At 44.3% G+C, this 16,043-nt stretch overlaps 1 protein-coding gene across 1 annotated transcript in view; it reads right to left on the reverse strand.

The window, feature by feature from the left end:
* Positions 1 to 16,043, reverse strand: part of PEPD (peptidase D) — a 289,969-nt gene that overhangs the window by 249,205 nt on the left and 24,721 nt on the right. The gene's annotated exons all lie outside the window — the stretch shown is intronic.

Here is a 16,043-nt window from a genome sequence, read left to right on the forward strand (position 1 = left end):
TGAAATTACGACCCATCTTAAGATCCTTGATGGAGGAGCGGAGGTTCTTGGCCAAAATCTCCAGGTAGGCCGTGCTATCCATCTTCCCATGGATGCGGACCAGATGGCCAGGCCCCTTGGCAGAGAAACAGCCCCCCAGGATGATGCTGCCACCACCATGCTTGACTGTAGGGATGGTATTCTTGGGGTCGTATGCAGTGCCATCCAGTCTCCAAACGTCACGTGTGTGGTTGGCACCAAAGATCTCGATCTTGGTCTCATCAGACCATAGAACCTTGAACCAGTCAGTCTCAGAGTCCTCCAAGTGATCATGAGCAAACTGTAGACGAGCCTTGACATGACGCTTTGAAAGTAAAGGTACCTTACGGGCTCGTCTGGAACGGAGACCATTGCGGTGGAGTACGTTACTTATGGTATTGACTGAAACCAATGTCCCCACTGCCATGAGATCTTCCCGGAGCTCCTTCCTTGTTGTCCTTGGGTTAGCCTTGACTCTTCGGACAAGCCTGGCCTCGGCACGGGAGGACACTTTCAAAGTCTGTCCTGGCCGTGGAAGGCTAACAGTAGTTCCATAAGCCTTCCACTTACGGATGATGCTCCCAACAGTGGAGACAGGTAGGCCCAACTCCTTGGAAAGGGTTTTGTACCCCTTGCCAGCCTTGTGACCCTCCACGATCTTGTCTCTGATGGCCTTGGAATGCTCCTTTGTCTTTTCCATGTTGACCATGTCTGACTGCTGTTCACAAGTTTGGGAAGGGTCTTAAATAGTCAGAAAAGGCTGGCAAAAGAGATCTTTAATCCACACATGTGAAGCTCATTATTCTTGGTGCCTGAACTACTTCTTAATACTTTTGGGGGACCAAACAGAATTCTTGTGGTTTGAGGGGTTGAATAATAAATGACACTCTGAATTTACTTTTAACGTTTAAAAAAAAAAAAAAAAAAAAACAACAAAAACAAAATTTGCTGCAGTGCATTTCCCACTTCCAGGCTGATCTACAGTACAAATGTCACAATGCCAAGTTAATTCCACATGTGTCAACCAGCTAAATCTGCAGGGGGTTGAATACTACTTGTAGGCACTGTATATATATATATATATATATATATATATATATATATATATATATATATATATATATATATATACACACACAGTACAGACCAAAAGTTTGGACACACGTTCTCATTTAAAGATTTTTCTGTATTTTCATGACTATGAAAATTGTACATTCACACTGAAAGCATCAAAACTATGAATTAACACATGTGGAATTATATACTTAACAAAAAAGTGTGAAACAACTGAAAATATGTCTTATATTCTAGGTTCTTCAAAGTAGCCACCTTTTCCTTTGATGACTGCTTTGCACACTCTTGGCATTCTCTTGATGAGCTTCAAGAGGTAGTTACCGGAAATGGTTTTCACTTCACAGGTGTGCCCTGTCAGGTTTAATAAGTGGGATTTCTTGCCTTATAAATGGGGTTGGGACCATCAGTTGTGTTGTGCAGAAGTCTGGTGGATACACAGCTGATAGTACTACTGAACAGACTGTTAGAATTTGTATTATGGCAACAAAAAAGCAGCTAAGTAAAGAAAAACGAGTGGCCATCATTACTTTAAGAAATGAAGGTCAGTCAGTCCGAAAAATTGGGCAAACTTTGAAAGTGTCCCCAAGTGCAGTTGCAAAAACCATCAAGCGCTACAAAGAAACTGGCTCACATGAGGACCGCCCCAGGAAAGGAAGACCAAGAGTCACCTCTGCTTCTGAGGATAAGTTTATCCGAGTCACCAGCCTCAGAAATCGCAGGTTAACAGCAGCTCAGATTAGAGACCAGGTCAACGCCACACAGAGTTCTAGCAGCAGACACATCTCTACAACAACTGTTAAGAGGAGACTTTGTGCAGCAGGCCTTCATGGTAAAATAGCTGGTAGGAAACCACTGCTAAGGACAGGCAACAAGCAGAAGAGACTTGTTTGGGATAAAGAACACGAGGAATGGACATTAGATCAGTGGAAATCTGTGCTTTGGTCTGATGAGTCCAAATTTGAGATCTCTGGTTCCAACCACTGTGTCTTCGTGCGACGCAGAAAAGGTGAACGGATGGACTCTACATGCCTGGTTCCCACCATGAAGCATGGAGGAGGAGGTATGATGGTGTGGGGGTGCTTTGCTGGTGACACTGTTGGGGATTTATTCAAAATTGAAGGCATACTGAACCAGCATGGCTACCACAGCATCTTGCAGCGGCATGCTATTCCATCCGGTTTGCGTTTAGTTGGACCATCATTTATTTTTCAACAGGACAATGACCCCAAACACACCTCCAGGCTGTGTAAGGGCTATTTGACCAAGAAGGAGAGTGATGGGGTGCTACGCCAGATGACCTGGCCTCCACAGTCACCAGACCTGAACCCAATCGAGATGGTTTGGGGTGAGCTGGACCGCAGAGTGAAGGCAAAAGGGCCAACAAGTGCTAAGCATCTCTGGGAACTCCTTCAAGATTGTTGGAAGACCATTTCCGGTGACTACCTCTTGAAGCTCATCAAAGCAAAAGGTGGCTACTTTGAAGAACCTAGAATATAAGACATATTTTCAGTTGTTTCACATTTTTTTGTTAAGTATATAATTCCACATGTGGTAATTCATAGTTTTGATGCCTTCAGTGTGAATGTACAATTTTCATATTTATGAAAATACACAAAAATCTTTAAATGAGGTGTGTCCAAACTTTTGGTCTGTACTGTACATATATATATATATATATATATATATATATATATATATATATATATATATATATATATATATATACACACCGCTCAAAAAATTAAAGGAAACACTCACATAACACATCCTAGATCTGAATGAATGAAATATTCTCATTGAATACTTTGTTCTGTACAAAGTTGAATGTGCTGACAACAAAACCACACAAAAATCATCAATGGAAATCAAATTTATTAACCAGTGGAGGCCTGGATTTGGAGTCACCCCCAAAATTAAAGTGGGAAAACACACTACAGGCTGATCCAACTTTGATGTAATGTCCTTAAAATAAGTCAAAATGAGGCTCAGTATTGTGCGTGGCCTCCACGTGCCTGTGTGACCTCCCTACAACGCCTGGGCATGCTCCTGATGAGGTTGCGGATGGTCTCCTGTGGGATCTCCTCCCAGACCTGGACTAAAGCATCCGCCAACTCCTGGACAGTCTGTGGTGCAACGTGACGTTGGTGGATGGAGCGAGACATGATGTCCCAGATATGCTCAATCGGATTCACGTCTGGGGAACGGGCGGGCCGTCCATAGCTTCAATGCCTTCATCTTGCAGGAACTGCTGACACACTCCAGCCACATGAGGTCTGGCATTGTCCTGCATTAGGAGGAACCCAGGGCCAACCGCACCAGCATATGGTCTCACAAGGGGTCTGAGGATCTCATCTCAGTACCTAATGGCAGTCAGGCTACCTCTGGCGAGCACATGGAGGGCTCTGCAGCCCTCCAAAGAAATGCCACCCCACACCATTACTGACCCACTGCTAAACCAGTCACGCTGAAGGATGTTGCAGGCGGCAGATCGCTCTCCACGACGTCTCCAGACTCTGTCACGTCTGTCACATGTGCTCAGTGTGAATCTGCTTTCATCTGTGAAGAGCACAGGGCACCAGTGGCGACTTTCCCAATCCTGGTGTTCTGTGGCAAATGCAAAGCGTCCTGCACGGTGTTGGGCTGTGAGCACAACCCCCATCTGTGGACGTCGGGCCCTCATACCACCCTCATGGAGTCGGTTTTTTACCATTTGTGCAGACACATGCACATTTGTGGCCTGCTGGAGGTCATTTTGCAGGGCTCTGGCAGTGCTCCTCCTGTTCCCCCTTGCACAAAGGCGGAGGTAGCGGTCCTGCTGCTGGGTTGTTGCCCTCCTAGGGTCCTTCCACGTCTCCTGGTGTACTGGCCTGTCTCCTGGTAGCGCCTCCAGCCTCTGGACACTACGCTGACAGACTGTTATGTTCTGCTACCAGAGCTAAGGAAAGAGAGGAGATCTGTCCCTACGATAGAACTTAGCTTAATCCCTACGATGTAACAGGGAACCTGATCCTGCGATCAGACCTGCTAAAGTCCTAAGCTAGTCTGTACGGAGACCTATAGATGTGGGGAAGGAATCCCTACAAGTACTAAGGACTGGGAGGAATATGGGACACCTCCTAACAGAAATAGTAGCAGACAGACGAACAAACAAAATATATAGAACATAGAGGTCAGTAGACCAAGCAAACTAACAGAGCAAGACACAGAGCACAGGCTAGCTAGAAAGTAGATATACAATGAAGTCCAGCAAAGCCAGAAGGGCGGAGCAGGATTAAATAGGCCAACAAGGTCATGTGACCAGCAAAGGAAAAAAAACCTAAGAGCAAGGTTCTAACAGTACCCCCCCCTTCTAAGAGGATCCTCCGGATCCCCTAGGACCAGGCTTATCAGGAAATCTCCTGTGAAACGCTCTGATAAGTCTGGACGCGGAAACATCATCTGACCTCACCCAAGAGTTATCCTCGGGTCCGAAACCTTTCCAGGCCACCAGATACTGCAAACTACCTCTATACCGTCTAGAGTTAAGGATGCGAGAAATTTCATATTCCCCGTCCTCCACCACCGGAGGAACAGAGGCAGAGGCGTCACAATCCGATACAACAGCTTTTTTCAACAGAGAGACATGAAATACCGGATTAATTCTCCAGGAGGTAGGAACCTCCAACCTAACAGCAGATTGGTTGACAACCTGAAGCACCTTAAAGGGCCCTACAAACTTGGGACCCAATTTCTTTGAAGGAATCCTCAACCGCAGATTCCTAGAGGACAACCAAACCATGTCACCAACAGCGAACAAAACCTCCTGTCGTTTCCTATCAAAGTAGTCTTTAGATTTTCTGTTGGCCTCCTGAAGATTACCACGCACATCCGTCCAAACTCTCTCCAAATCACCGGAAAAATTCTCCTCCTCAGGCACGGCAGATCCCAACTTGGAGAACGACCCAAACGACGGATGTCTCCCAGAACAACAAAAAAAAGGCGAACAACCAGCAGAAGAAGATGTATGATTGTTCAGAGCAAATTCAGCAAGTGGCAGAAACTCAGACCACCCCTCTTGATTGTCTGCCACAAAACAACGCAAGAACCGCTCAACATCCTGGTTTTTCCTTTCTGTCTGGCCATTAGATTCAGGATGATATCCGGACGAGAACGACAAATGAACTCCCAACCTATCACAAAAGGCACGCCAAAAACGAGCCACGAACTGAGGACCCCTATCAGAAACAATGTCAGTAGGAACGCCATGAAGTCTGACAATTTCCTTGACAAAGGCCTTAGCGAGAGTTTTAGCGCAGGGCAGTTTGACGAAAGGAACCAAGTGACACATCTTGCTAAAACGGTCCACGACCACCCAGATGACAGTAAAACCCTCAGAGGGGGGAAGGTCAGTTATAAAGTCCATAGCCAAATGTGTCCAAGGAGCACTGGGAACCTCCAAAGGACAAAGCAACCCCGCAGCAGGAGTATGTGAGGACTTAGATCTAGCACATATAGTACATTGACGCACCCACTTAATGACTTCCTTCTGCCATCCAGGCCACCAAAAACTGCGACCCACCAGTCTCTTGGTCTCAGAGATTCCGGGATGACCTGCCAACCGAGATTCGTGACACTCAACAAACAAATCTCTCCTAAAGGTCCCAGGCACAAACAACCTCCCATGAGGAGTGTTAGAAGGGGCATTCTCCTGTGCTTTAAGAATCTCATTTTCCAAAACGGAGTCCAAAGCAGCTATCACAACACCTTCTTGTAAAATGTTCTCCTCTTTCTCAGCACCGACTATGGGAGAAAAACTGCGAGACAAGGCATCCGCCTTAACATTCTTAGTACCAGGGATGTAAGTAACGGAGAAATTAAACCGCGAGAAAAACAGTGCCCACCTAGCCTGACGGGCATTCAGGCGCTTGGCAGCATCAAGATATATCAGATTTTTATGATCCGTAAGAACCTGAACGGGAAATTCCGCACCTTCCAAGAAGTGGCGCCAGTGTTCAAATGCGAGTTTAATAGCCAATAATTCCCGATTACCAATATCGTAATTCAGTTCAGTCTCCGAAAATTTTTTTGAAAAAAAGGCACAGGGATGTAATCCATCCCCGTTATCCTGAGACAATACTGCGCCAACCCCCACAGAGGAAGCATCAACCTCAACCAAAAACGGCCTAGTAACATCAGGCTGCATAAGGATGGGAGCAGAGGTGAACCTCTCCTTGAGATACACAAAAGCTTCAATGGCCTCAGAAGACCACTGAACCGCATCAGCACCTTTCCTGGTGAGATCGGTCAGAGGTTTGACAATACTAGAAAAAATTTTTATGAATTTTCTATAGTAATTGGCGAAACCCAAAAACCTCTGTATCGATTTCAAACCAATAGGCCTAGGCCATTCCTGCACAGCCTGAACCTTAACCGGATCCATCTCAAAACCTTTGCTGGAGATAATGTAGCCCAAAAAACTAATTCTCTGTACAGCGAACTCACATTTCTCCAGCTTAGCAAAAAGCGAATTGTCCATTAATAACTGTAATACCTCACGCACGCTCCGCCAATGAGACTCCAGATCCGGCGAATAAATCAAAATGTCATCCAAATACACAACCACATTTTTACCGATCAAAGGTCTAAGGATGTCATTAATAAGATTCTGAAAAAATGCAGGAGCATTAGTAAGACCAAAAGGCATAACCAGATTCTCAAAATGACCCACAGGAGTGTTAAAAGCAGTCTTCCATTCATCACCCTCCTTCATGCGCAACAGATTGTATGCCCCCTTAAGGTCAATTTTAGAGAACCACTTGGCCCCCAATAACTGGTTAAACAAATCAGGAATCAATGGCAGTGGGTAAGGATTGCATACAGTAATTTTGTTAATCTCACGAAAATCCAGACAAGGACGTAAACCGCCGTCCTTTTTTTTTTACAAAAAAAAATCCAACCGCCACAGGAGACTTAGAGGGCCTAATGTGACCGGCGGCCAGACTTGTCTGTATGTATTCCTCCAAAGCCTTCCTCTCAGGAATAGTAAGGTTAAATAAACGACTTTTAGGAAGAGTCGCTCCAGGGACAAATTCAATAGAACAATCATAGTCTCTATGGGGAGGCAAAACCTGCGATTCCTTCTCAGAAAAAACTCTCCAAAAATCCTGAATAGGAACAGGCAATTCTCCCCTATCCAAAGCTGCAATACGCCCGTTACAACACTTGTCATAACATTTATGGCTCCAGGATTTAATTTCACTGGTAGACCAATCCAGTACAGGATTGTGAAATTTTAACCAGGGCAATCCCAATATTACTGGAGAAGGCAAGTTATTCAAAACTACCAAATCCAATTTCTCATGGTGAACACCATTAATAGTGAGAGGAAATTCACAGACCTTGAGAGTAATATTCTTCAAAGGGGAACCATCCACAGAAACCACAGCAATGGGGGATGATAAAGGTTCAGGTTTTAAATTGAGTCTTTCCACGAATCCCCCATCAATTACATTCAGAGTAGACCCACAATCAACAAACACCCGAAATTCCATTAATTTTTCCTGAGCAATCGTGGAAGCAGCTAAAAATACACCCTTGGAATTTAACCCCTTAATAACATCTGACGTACTAATACGCGTCTGTGCCCTGGGACTTAAGAGCCAGACCCGTATTAGTACGTCATCGCGATCGCGCGCGCACACAGGCTGTGCGGGCGCGATCGCCGCCGGGTGTCAGCTGATTGTCACAGCTGACACCCGGTACTATGTGCAGGGAGCGGTCACGCACCGCTCCCAGCACATTAACCCCCGCGATGCTGCGATCGAAGTCGATCGCGGCATTGCGGGGGCAAGGGGAGGTGATCGGCGATACTCACCTCCTCTTCCGGCTTCCAGCGCAGTCTGCAAAGGCTTCCCGGGTGTTGCCATGACGACCCGATGTCGTCATGACAACATCCGGGTCACCAGAGAGCAGGAAGATTGCTTGGACATGCGCAGTGCATCTCCAAGCAATCTTCACACTGTGCACTTCTGACAGCCTTCATGGCATAGGGATGGTGCTCCATTCCTGTGCCATGCAGGCGATCAGAAAAAAAAAAGTGAAAGTCCCAGAGTGGGACAAAGTAATAAAGTGTATAAACTGTGTGAAAGTGGAAAAAAAAAAAAAAAAAAAAAAAAAAAAATGTGCAAAAATATTATAAAAAAATAAAAAAAATAATACACCAAAAATAAAAATATAATGTACCCATCAATAAATATTATTATAAAAAAAATAAAAAAAAACAATAAAAGTACACATATTTGGTATCGCCGCGTCCGGAACAACCTGACCTATAAAACTGTCCCACTAGTTAACCCCTTCAGTGAACACGGTAAAAAAAAAAAAAAAAAAAAAAACAAGCAAAAAACAATGCTTTATCACCATACCGCCAAACAAAAAGTGGAATAACACGCGATCAAAAAGACGCATATAAATAAAAATGATACCGCTGAAAACGTCATCTCGTCCCGCAAAAAACAAGCCGCCATATAGCTCCATCAGCCGAAAAATAAAAAAGTTATAGCTCTCAGAATAAAGCGATACTAAAAAATATTTTTTTCTATAAAATAGCTTTTATTGTGTATAAGCGCCAAAACATAGAAAAATGATACAAATGTGGTACCGCTGTAAACGTACTGACCCGAAGAGTAAAGCTGCCTCATCAATTTTACCACACGCGGAACAGAATAAAAAAAAAAAAAAAAAAAAAAACAATTCCTGAATTGTTGGTTTTTGTTTATTCTGCCTCCCAAAAATCGGAATAGAAAGCGATCAAAAAATGTCACGTGCCTGAAAATGGCACCAATAACAACGTCAAGTCATCCCGCAAAAAACGAGCTGTCACATGACTGTCTGCCAAAATCTGGAAAAATTATAGCTCTCAAAATATGGCGATGCAAAAACTAGATTTTACAAAAAATGCGTCTTTTAGTGTGTGACAGCTGTCAGTCATAAAAACCCCATATGATTCTGGCATTGCTGTAATCACACCGACCCGAAGAATAAAGTCGTCTAATCACTTATACCGCACAAGGAACGGCGTCAAAAATAAACTCTTGAGTTAGGATTGGGCTAGGGTTAGGGCTGGGTTTGGGGCTAGGGTTGTGCTGGGGCTAGGGTTGTGCTAGGGTTAGGGCTGGGGTTGGGATTTTTTTCAAAAGTAAGAAAAAAAGATGACGATATGGCGACTAGTGTTGAGAGCAAGTGCTCGCTACTTCAGTTTGCATCGGCTGCTCTGGTATGCATTTAGTATCGTGGGTATTTGAGTGACATGCTTGAGTCTCTGCCCCATATGCTTCGCGGCCAAAAAACTTTACGGGGATTGCCTGCCATGCACGAGCGATCCCCGCATGTTTTTTTTTGGGTGTATAATAACCGTGAAACATGCGGAGCAGGGACTCGAGCATGTCACTCGAGCACACGCTGTACATGGTGCATACCTGAGTACCCGATGCAAACTCAAGTAGCGAGCACTTGCGCTCAAGAATAATGACAACTTATTCAATATGATGACCTAATGTAAACAAATAATGTGCCGTACCTCTGGGTTCAAAATGTTCACTATACACCTTAATAAAATCTTTGAGGGGTATAGTTTCCAAAATGGGGACACTTGTGGGGGAGCTCCACTGTTTAGGCACATCACGGGCTCTCCAAACGCGACATGGTGTCCGCTAACAAATTGAATGGAAAATCGGCTCAAATTGTTAGCGGACGCCATGTTGCGTTTGGAGAGCCCCTGTGTGCCCAAACATTGGAGCTCCCCCACAAGTGACCCCATTTTGGAAACTAGACCCCCCAAGGCACCTATCTAGATGCAGAGTGAGCACTTAGAACCCCCAGGTGCTTCACAAATTGATTCGTAAAAATGAAAAAGTGAAAATAAAACACTTTTTCATTTTTATGAATCAATTTGTGAAGCACCTGGGGTTCCAAGTGCTCACTATGAATCTAGATAGGTGCCTTGGGGGTCTAGTTTCCAAAATGGGGTCACTTGTGGGGGAGCTCCAATGTTTGGGCACACAGGGACTCTCTAAATGCAACATGGTATCCGCTAACAAATTGAATGGAAAATCGGCTCAAATTGTTAGCGGACACCACATTGCGTTTGGAGAGCCCCTCTGTGCCCAAACTTTGGAGCTCCCCCACAAGTGACCCCATTTTGGAAACTAGACCCCCCAAGGCACCTTTCTAGATGCATAGTGAGCACTTGGAACCCCCAGGTGCTTCACAAATTGATTCGTAAAAATGAAAAAGTGAAAAAAAAAACACTTTTTCATTTTTATGAATCAATTTGTGAAGCACCTGGGGTTCCAAGTGCTCACTATGAATCTAGATAGGTGCCTTGGGGGGTCTAGTTTCCAAAATGGGGTCACTTGTGGGGGAGCTCCAATGTTTGGGCACACAGGGACTCTCCAAATGCAACATGATATCCGCTAACAAATTGTCGGCTCAAATTGTTAGCGGATATCATGTTGCATTTGGAGAGTCCCTGTGTGCCCAAACATTGGAGCTCCTCCACAAGTGACCCCATTTTGGAAACTAGACCCCCCAAGGCACCTATCTAGATGCATAGTGAGCACTTGGAACCCCTAGGTGCTTCACAAATTAATTCGTAAAAATGAAAAAGTGTTTTTTTTTTCACTTTTTCATTATTACGAATCAATTTGTGAAGCACCTGGGGGTTCCAAGTGCTCACTATGCATCTAGAAAGGTGCCTTGGGGGGTCTAGTTTCCAAAATGGGGTCACTTGTGGGGGAGCTCCAAAGTTTGGGCACAGAGGGGCTCTCCAAACGCAATGTGGCGTCCGCTAACAATTTGAGCCGATTTTCCATTCAATTTGTTAGCGGATACCATGTTGCATTTAGAGAGTCCCTGTGTGCCCAAACATTGGAGCTCCCCCACAAGTGACCCCATTTTGGAAACTAGACCCCCCAAGGCACCTATCTAGATGCATAGTGAGCACTTGGAACCCCTAGGTGCTTCACAAATTGATTCGCAAAAATGAAAAAGTGTTTTTTTTTTCACTTTTTCATTATTACGAATCAATTTGTGAAGCACCTAGGGGTTCCAAGTGCTCACTATGCATCTAGATAGGTGCCTTGGGGGGTCTAGTTTCCAAAATGGGGTCACTTGTGGGGGAGCTCCAATGTTTGGGCACACAGCAGCTCTCCAAACGCAACATGGTGTCGCTAACAATTTGAGCCAATTTTGCGTTAAATTTGTTAGCGGACACCATGTTGCATTTAGAGAGCCGCTGTGTGCCCAAATATTGGAGCTCCCCCACAAGTGACCCCATTTTGGAAACTAGACCACCCAAGGCACCTATCTAGATGCATAGTGAGCACTTGGAACCCTCAGGTGCTTCACAAATTGATTCATACAAATGAAAAAGTGTTTTTTTTTTCACTTTTTCATTGTTACGATTTAATTTGTGAAGCACCTGGGGGTTCCAAGTGCTCACTATGCATCTAGAAAGGTGCCTTGGGGGGTCTAGTTTCCAAAATGGGGTCACTTGTGGGGGAGCTCCAAAGTTTGGGCACACATGGGCTCTCCAAACACAACATGGCGTCCGCTAATTATTCAAGCAAATTTTACAATCAAAAAGTCAAATGGCGCTCCTTCCCTTCCGAGCCCTGCCGTGCGCCCAAACAGTATTTTTTCCCCAAATATTGGGTATCTGCGTGCCCAGGGGAAATTGCACAACAAATTTTTGGGTCCATTTTTTCTTGTTACCCCTGTGAAAATAAAAAAAATTGGGTCTAAAGTAACATTTTTGTGAAAAAAGTTAAATGTTCATTTTTTTCTTCCACATTCAAAAAATTCCTGTGAAGCACCTGAAGGGTTAATAAAGTTCTTGAATGTGGTTTTGAGCACCTTGAGGGGTGCAGTTTTTAGAATGGTGTCACTTTTGGGTATTTTCTGTCATAAAGACCTCTCAAAGTGACTTCAAATGTGATGTGGTCCCTAAAAAAATGGTTTTGTAAATTTTGTTGGAAAAATGAGAAATCGCTGGTCAACTTTTAACCCTTATAGCTCCCTAACAAAAAAAAATTTTGGTTCCAAAATTGTGCTGATGTAAAGTAGACATGTGGGAAATGTTATTTATTAACTCTTTTGTGTGACATATCGCTCTGATTTCAGGGCTTAAAAATTCAAATTTTGAAAATTGCAAAATTTTCAAAATTTTCGCCAAATTTCCGTTTTTTTCACAAATAAACGCAAGTGATATCGAAGAAATTTTTCCACAATCATGAAGTACAATATGTCACGAAAAAACAATCTCAGAATCAGGGGGATCCGTTGAAGCGTTCCAGAGTAATTACCTCATAAAGTGACAGTGGTCAGAATTGTAAAAATTGGCCCGGTCATTAACGTGCAAACCACCCGCGGGGCTTAAGGGGTTAAACAGGCAATACGGGCATGACTGACCATTTTTTTTTCTTTCTTCATACGAAGCTCACAGCCTTTAATCAAATGACCAGATTTTCCGCAATAGAAACACAAGCCTTCAAAAAATCGACGGTCTTTTTCTTGAGAGCGAGGTGCCACCAATCCAATCTCCATCGGTTCACCACTGTTAGTACACACATTCTCATAACCAGAAACTGACATAGCAGAGGATTTGCTCTCATTAACCCTTGCACGCAGTCTTCTATCCACCCGTATAGCTAATTGCATAGCCTGTTGCAAATCTTCAGGTGTAGGATAAGCAATTAGCAGGTCTTTAACCCTTTCACTGAGCCCAGCAAGAAATAGACTTTTCAGAGCAGAATCGTTCCACCCTGTTTGAGTAGACCAACGACGGAAATGAGTACAATATTTTTCCACATTACCTGATCCTTGTTTTAAACGTCTCAACTCGGTCTCAGCTGATGTGACACGGTCAGGATCATCATATAATAGTCCCAAAGCAGAAAAAAAACTATCCACTGATCTGAAGCATGTATCACTAGGTTGCAAAGAAAAGGCCCACTCCTGAGGCTCTTTGCGCAAAAGTGACATTATGAACCCTACGCGCTGGGATTCATCCCCAGAGGACTTAGGTCTCAAACGAAAATACAATAAGCAAGCATTTTTGAATGAAAAAAATTCTCGGTGTTCACCAAAAAATAAATCCGGCAAACATACCTTAGGCTCCAAGAAATGTGCTCCAGGACAGTTACTCACGTGCTGACGGAGCTCGGCCACCTCCAGAGAGAGTCCCTGCAGGCGATGAGCCAAATCCTGAACCGACACCATGATGGAACAGAAAAATCTTTCCTTAGAGAATTTGCTGGCTGGACTTACTGTTATGTTCTGCTACCAGAGCTAAGGAAAGAGAGGAGATCTGTCCCTACGATAGAACTCCGCTTAATCCCTACGATGTAACAGGGAACCTGATCCTGCGATCAGACCTGCTAAAGTCCTAAGCTAGTCTGTACGGAGACCTATAGATGTGGGGAAGGAATCCCTACAAGTACTAAGGACTGGGAGGAATATGGGACACCTCCTAACAGAAATAGTAGCAGACAGACGAACAAACAAAATATATAGAACATAGAGGTCAGTAGACCAAGCAAACTAACAGAGCAAGACACAGAGCACAGGCTAGCTAGAAAGTAGATATACAATGAAGTCCAGCAAAGCCAGAAGGGCGGAGCAGGATTAAATAGGCCAACAAGGTCATGTGACCAGCAAAGGAAAAAAAACCTAAGAGCAAGGTTCTAACACAGACACAGCAAACCTTCTTGCCACAGCTCGCATTGATGTGCCATCCTGATGGAGATCCCACAGGAGACCATCCGCAACCTCATCAGTAGCATGCCCAGGCATTGTAGGGAGGTCATACAGGCACGTGGAGGCCACACACAATACTCAACCTCATCAGGAGCATGCCCAGGCATTGTAGGGAGGTCATACAGGCACGTGGAGGCCACACACAATACTGAGCCTCATTTTGACTTGTTTTAAGGACACTACATCAAAGGTGGATCAGCCTGTATTGTGTTTTTCCACTTTAATTTTGGGGGTGACTCCAAATCCAGGCCTCCATTGGTTAATAAATGTGACTTCCATTGATGATTTTTGTGTGATTTTGTTGTCAGCACATTCAACTTTGTACAGAACAAAGTATTCAATGAGAATATTTCATTCATTCAGATCTCGGATGTGTTATTTGAGTGTTCACTTTAATTTTTTGAGCGGTATTTTTATATATATACATATATATATATATATATATATATATATATATATATATATACACATATACACACATATATATATATATATATATATAGCCCCCTTCATCCCTCATCCTGGTATATATGGCCCCCCTCATGCCTCTTCCTGGTAAGCATGGCACCCCTCCATCCTGGTATGCTTGGCACACCCTGGTCCCCATCACGCTGCACACAAAAAAAAAAACAATTATACTCACCTCACCATACATACCAGGAAGAGGGATGAGGGGGGCCATACATACCAGGATGAGGGATGAAGGTTGCCATACATATCAGGATGAGGGATGAAGGGTGCTATAATACCAGGATGAGGGATGAAGGGTGCCATACATACCAGGATGGGGATGAGGGGGCCATACATACAAGGAAGAGGGATGAGGGGGCCATACATACCAGGATAAGGGATGAAGGGGACCATACATACCAGGAAGAGGTATGAGGAGGGCCATACATACCAGGAAGAGGAATGAGGGGGGGCATGCATACCAGGATGGGTATGAGGGGTGCCATGCATATCAGGATGGGGATGAGGGCCACGTATAACAGGAAGGAGAGGGCCATTTATACCAGGATGGGGGATATTAAAAGATTTGGTGGACATTACCCCTATGGACAGTGTCAGCAGCAGACCCCCTCCACGTTAACAGGGCATCATGACCACATTTTTCGCTTAAATTTTTATTTTTTATTTTCCTCCTCTAAAACTTAGGTGCATCTCATGGTCCGGTCCGTCTTATAGTCAAAAAAATACGGTCATTTCTAAGTGATTCAACTGCACTTTGCAGACACTTGACTTATCAGCTGAGCTATAACCGTCATCTACTGTCCCATAATACCGTTAAAAAAAAGCCTCCTCCACTGGCGGTATGCGTGCATGCTCCTTACATGAACTCATGTTTGTTTGCTGAAATATTTTATCATAATTGCTCGCTTTGGAAAAATACAAATTACGCTGTAGATTTCCCACCAGCTGCGTCACCACATTATGCACCGTGCAAGGCAACCGCTTTACAGAAAGGTTCCTAATTATGTGATTGGGAACGGAGAACATTCCCTTTCTCCTCTTGTGGCAGAAGGTGAAGAAAATTGCAAATAGAAAGCAATTCTCTCTCACGGTGTGAAGACGCTGAAAATGAGGACTCAGGATTTCTTAGAATCAACAGGCCAACTACTATGACCGGTGTGAAGAATATGGAGGATATAATTTCATGCCAATTGATTGTATCATATCTGGTCCGAGATTATAGACTTCCATCAAAGTGTGAAGCTGAGACAGGACTCCTGTCTCAGCAGGTGGTCCAGCTTCAAAAGTTCCAAAGTGGGAAAACTCTCACCCCAAGCAGCCTAGCTGGTACCAAGGCCTTTCTGGCAGAACGAATCCCTGCTGAGAGGACAAGCTGCTTAACTGCTTCAAAGATCTCCCTAAGACATATGGGAGCCACAATTTCATAACGAGTTGTGGAGTTATCATACGTCCTAGCCATATACAGGTTACATTTTTGAGATCTCAGGAACGGGCCGAACGCTTGCCGGGGTCTAGACACATTCAACCACCCCAGGGTGGGAAGACCCGTAGAACGGCTAGAAGAAGCCAGGTAGCAAAGCCGTGTTTGATCTACAAGCGTAACGGGGGCCCAGCCAGATCCGATAGCGCAAAAACTGCCTCCCTATGACCTTCCGTTGGGAAGTTATGATCCGTCATAGGTTTTG

Source organism: Phyllobates terribilis, unplaced genomic scaffold (assembly GCF_046119375.1).
Source record: "Phyllobates terribilis strain yellow unplaced genomic scaffold, ASM4611937v1 Scaffold_14__1_contigs__length_39327217, whole genome shotgun sequence".
In the NCBI taxonomy this organism is placed as follows: Eukaryota; Metazoa; Chordata; class Amphibia; order Anura; family Dendrobatidae; genus Phyllobates; species Phyllobates terribilis.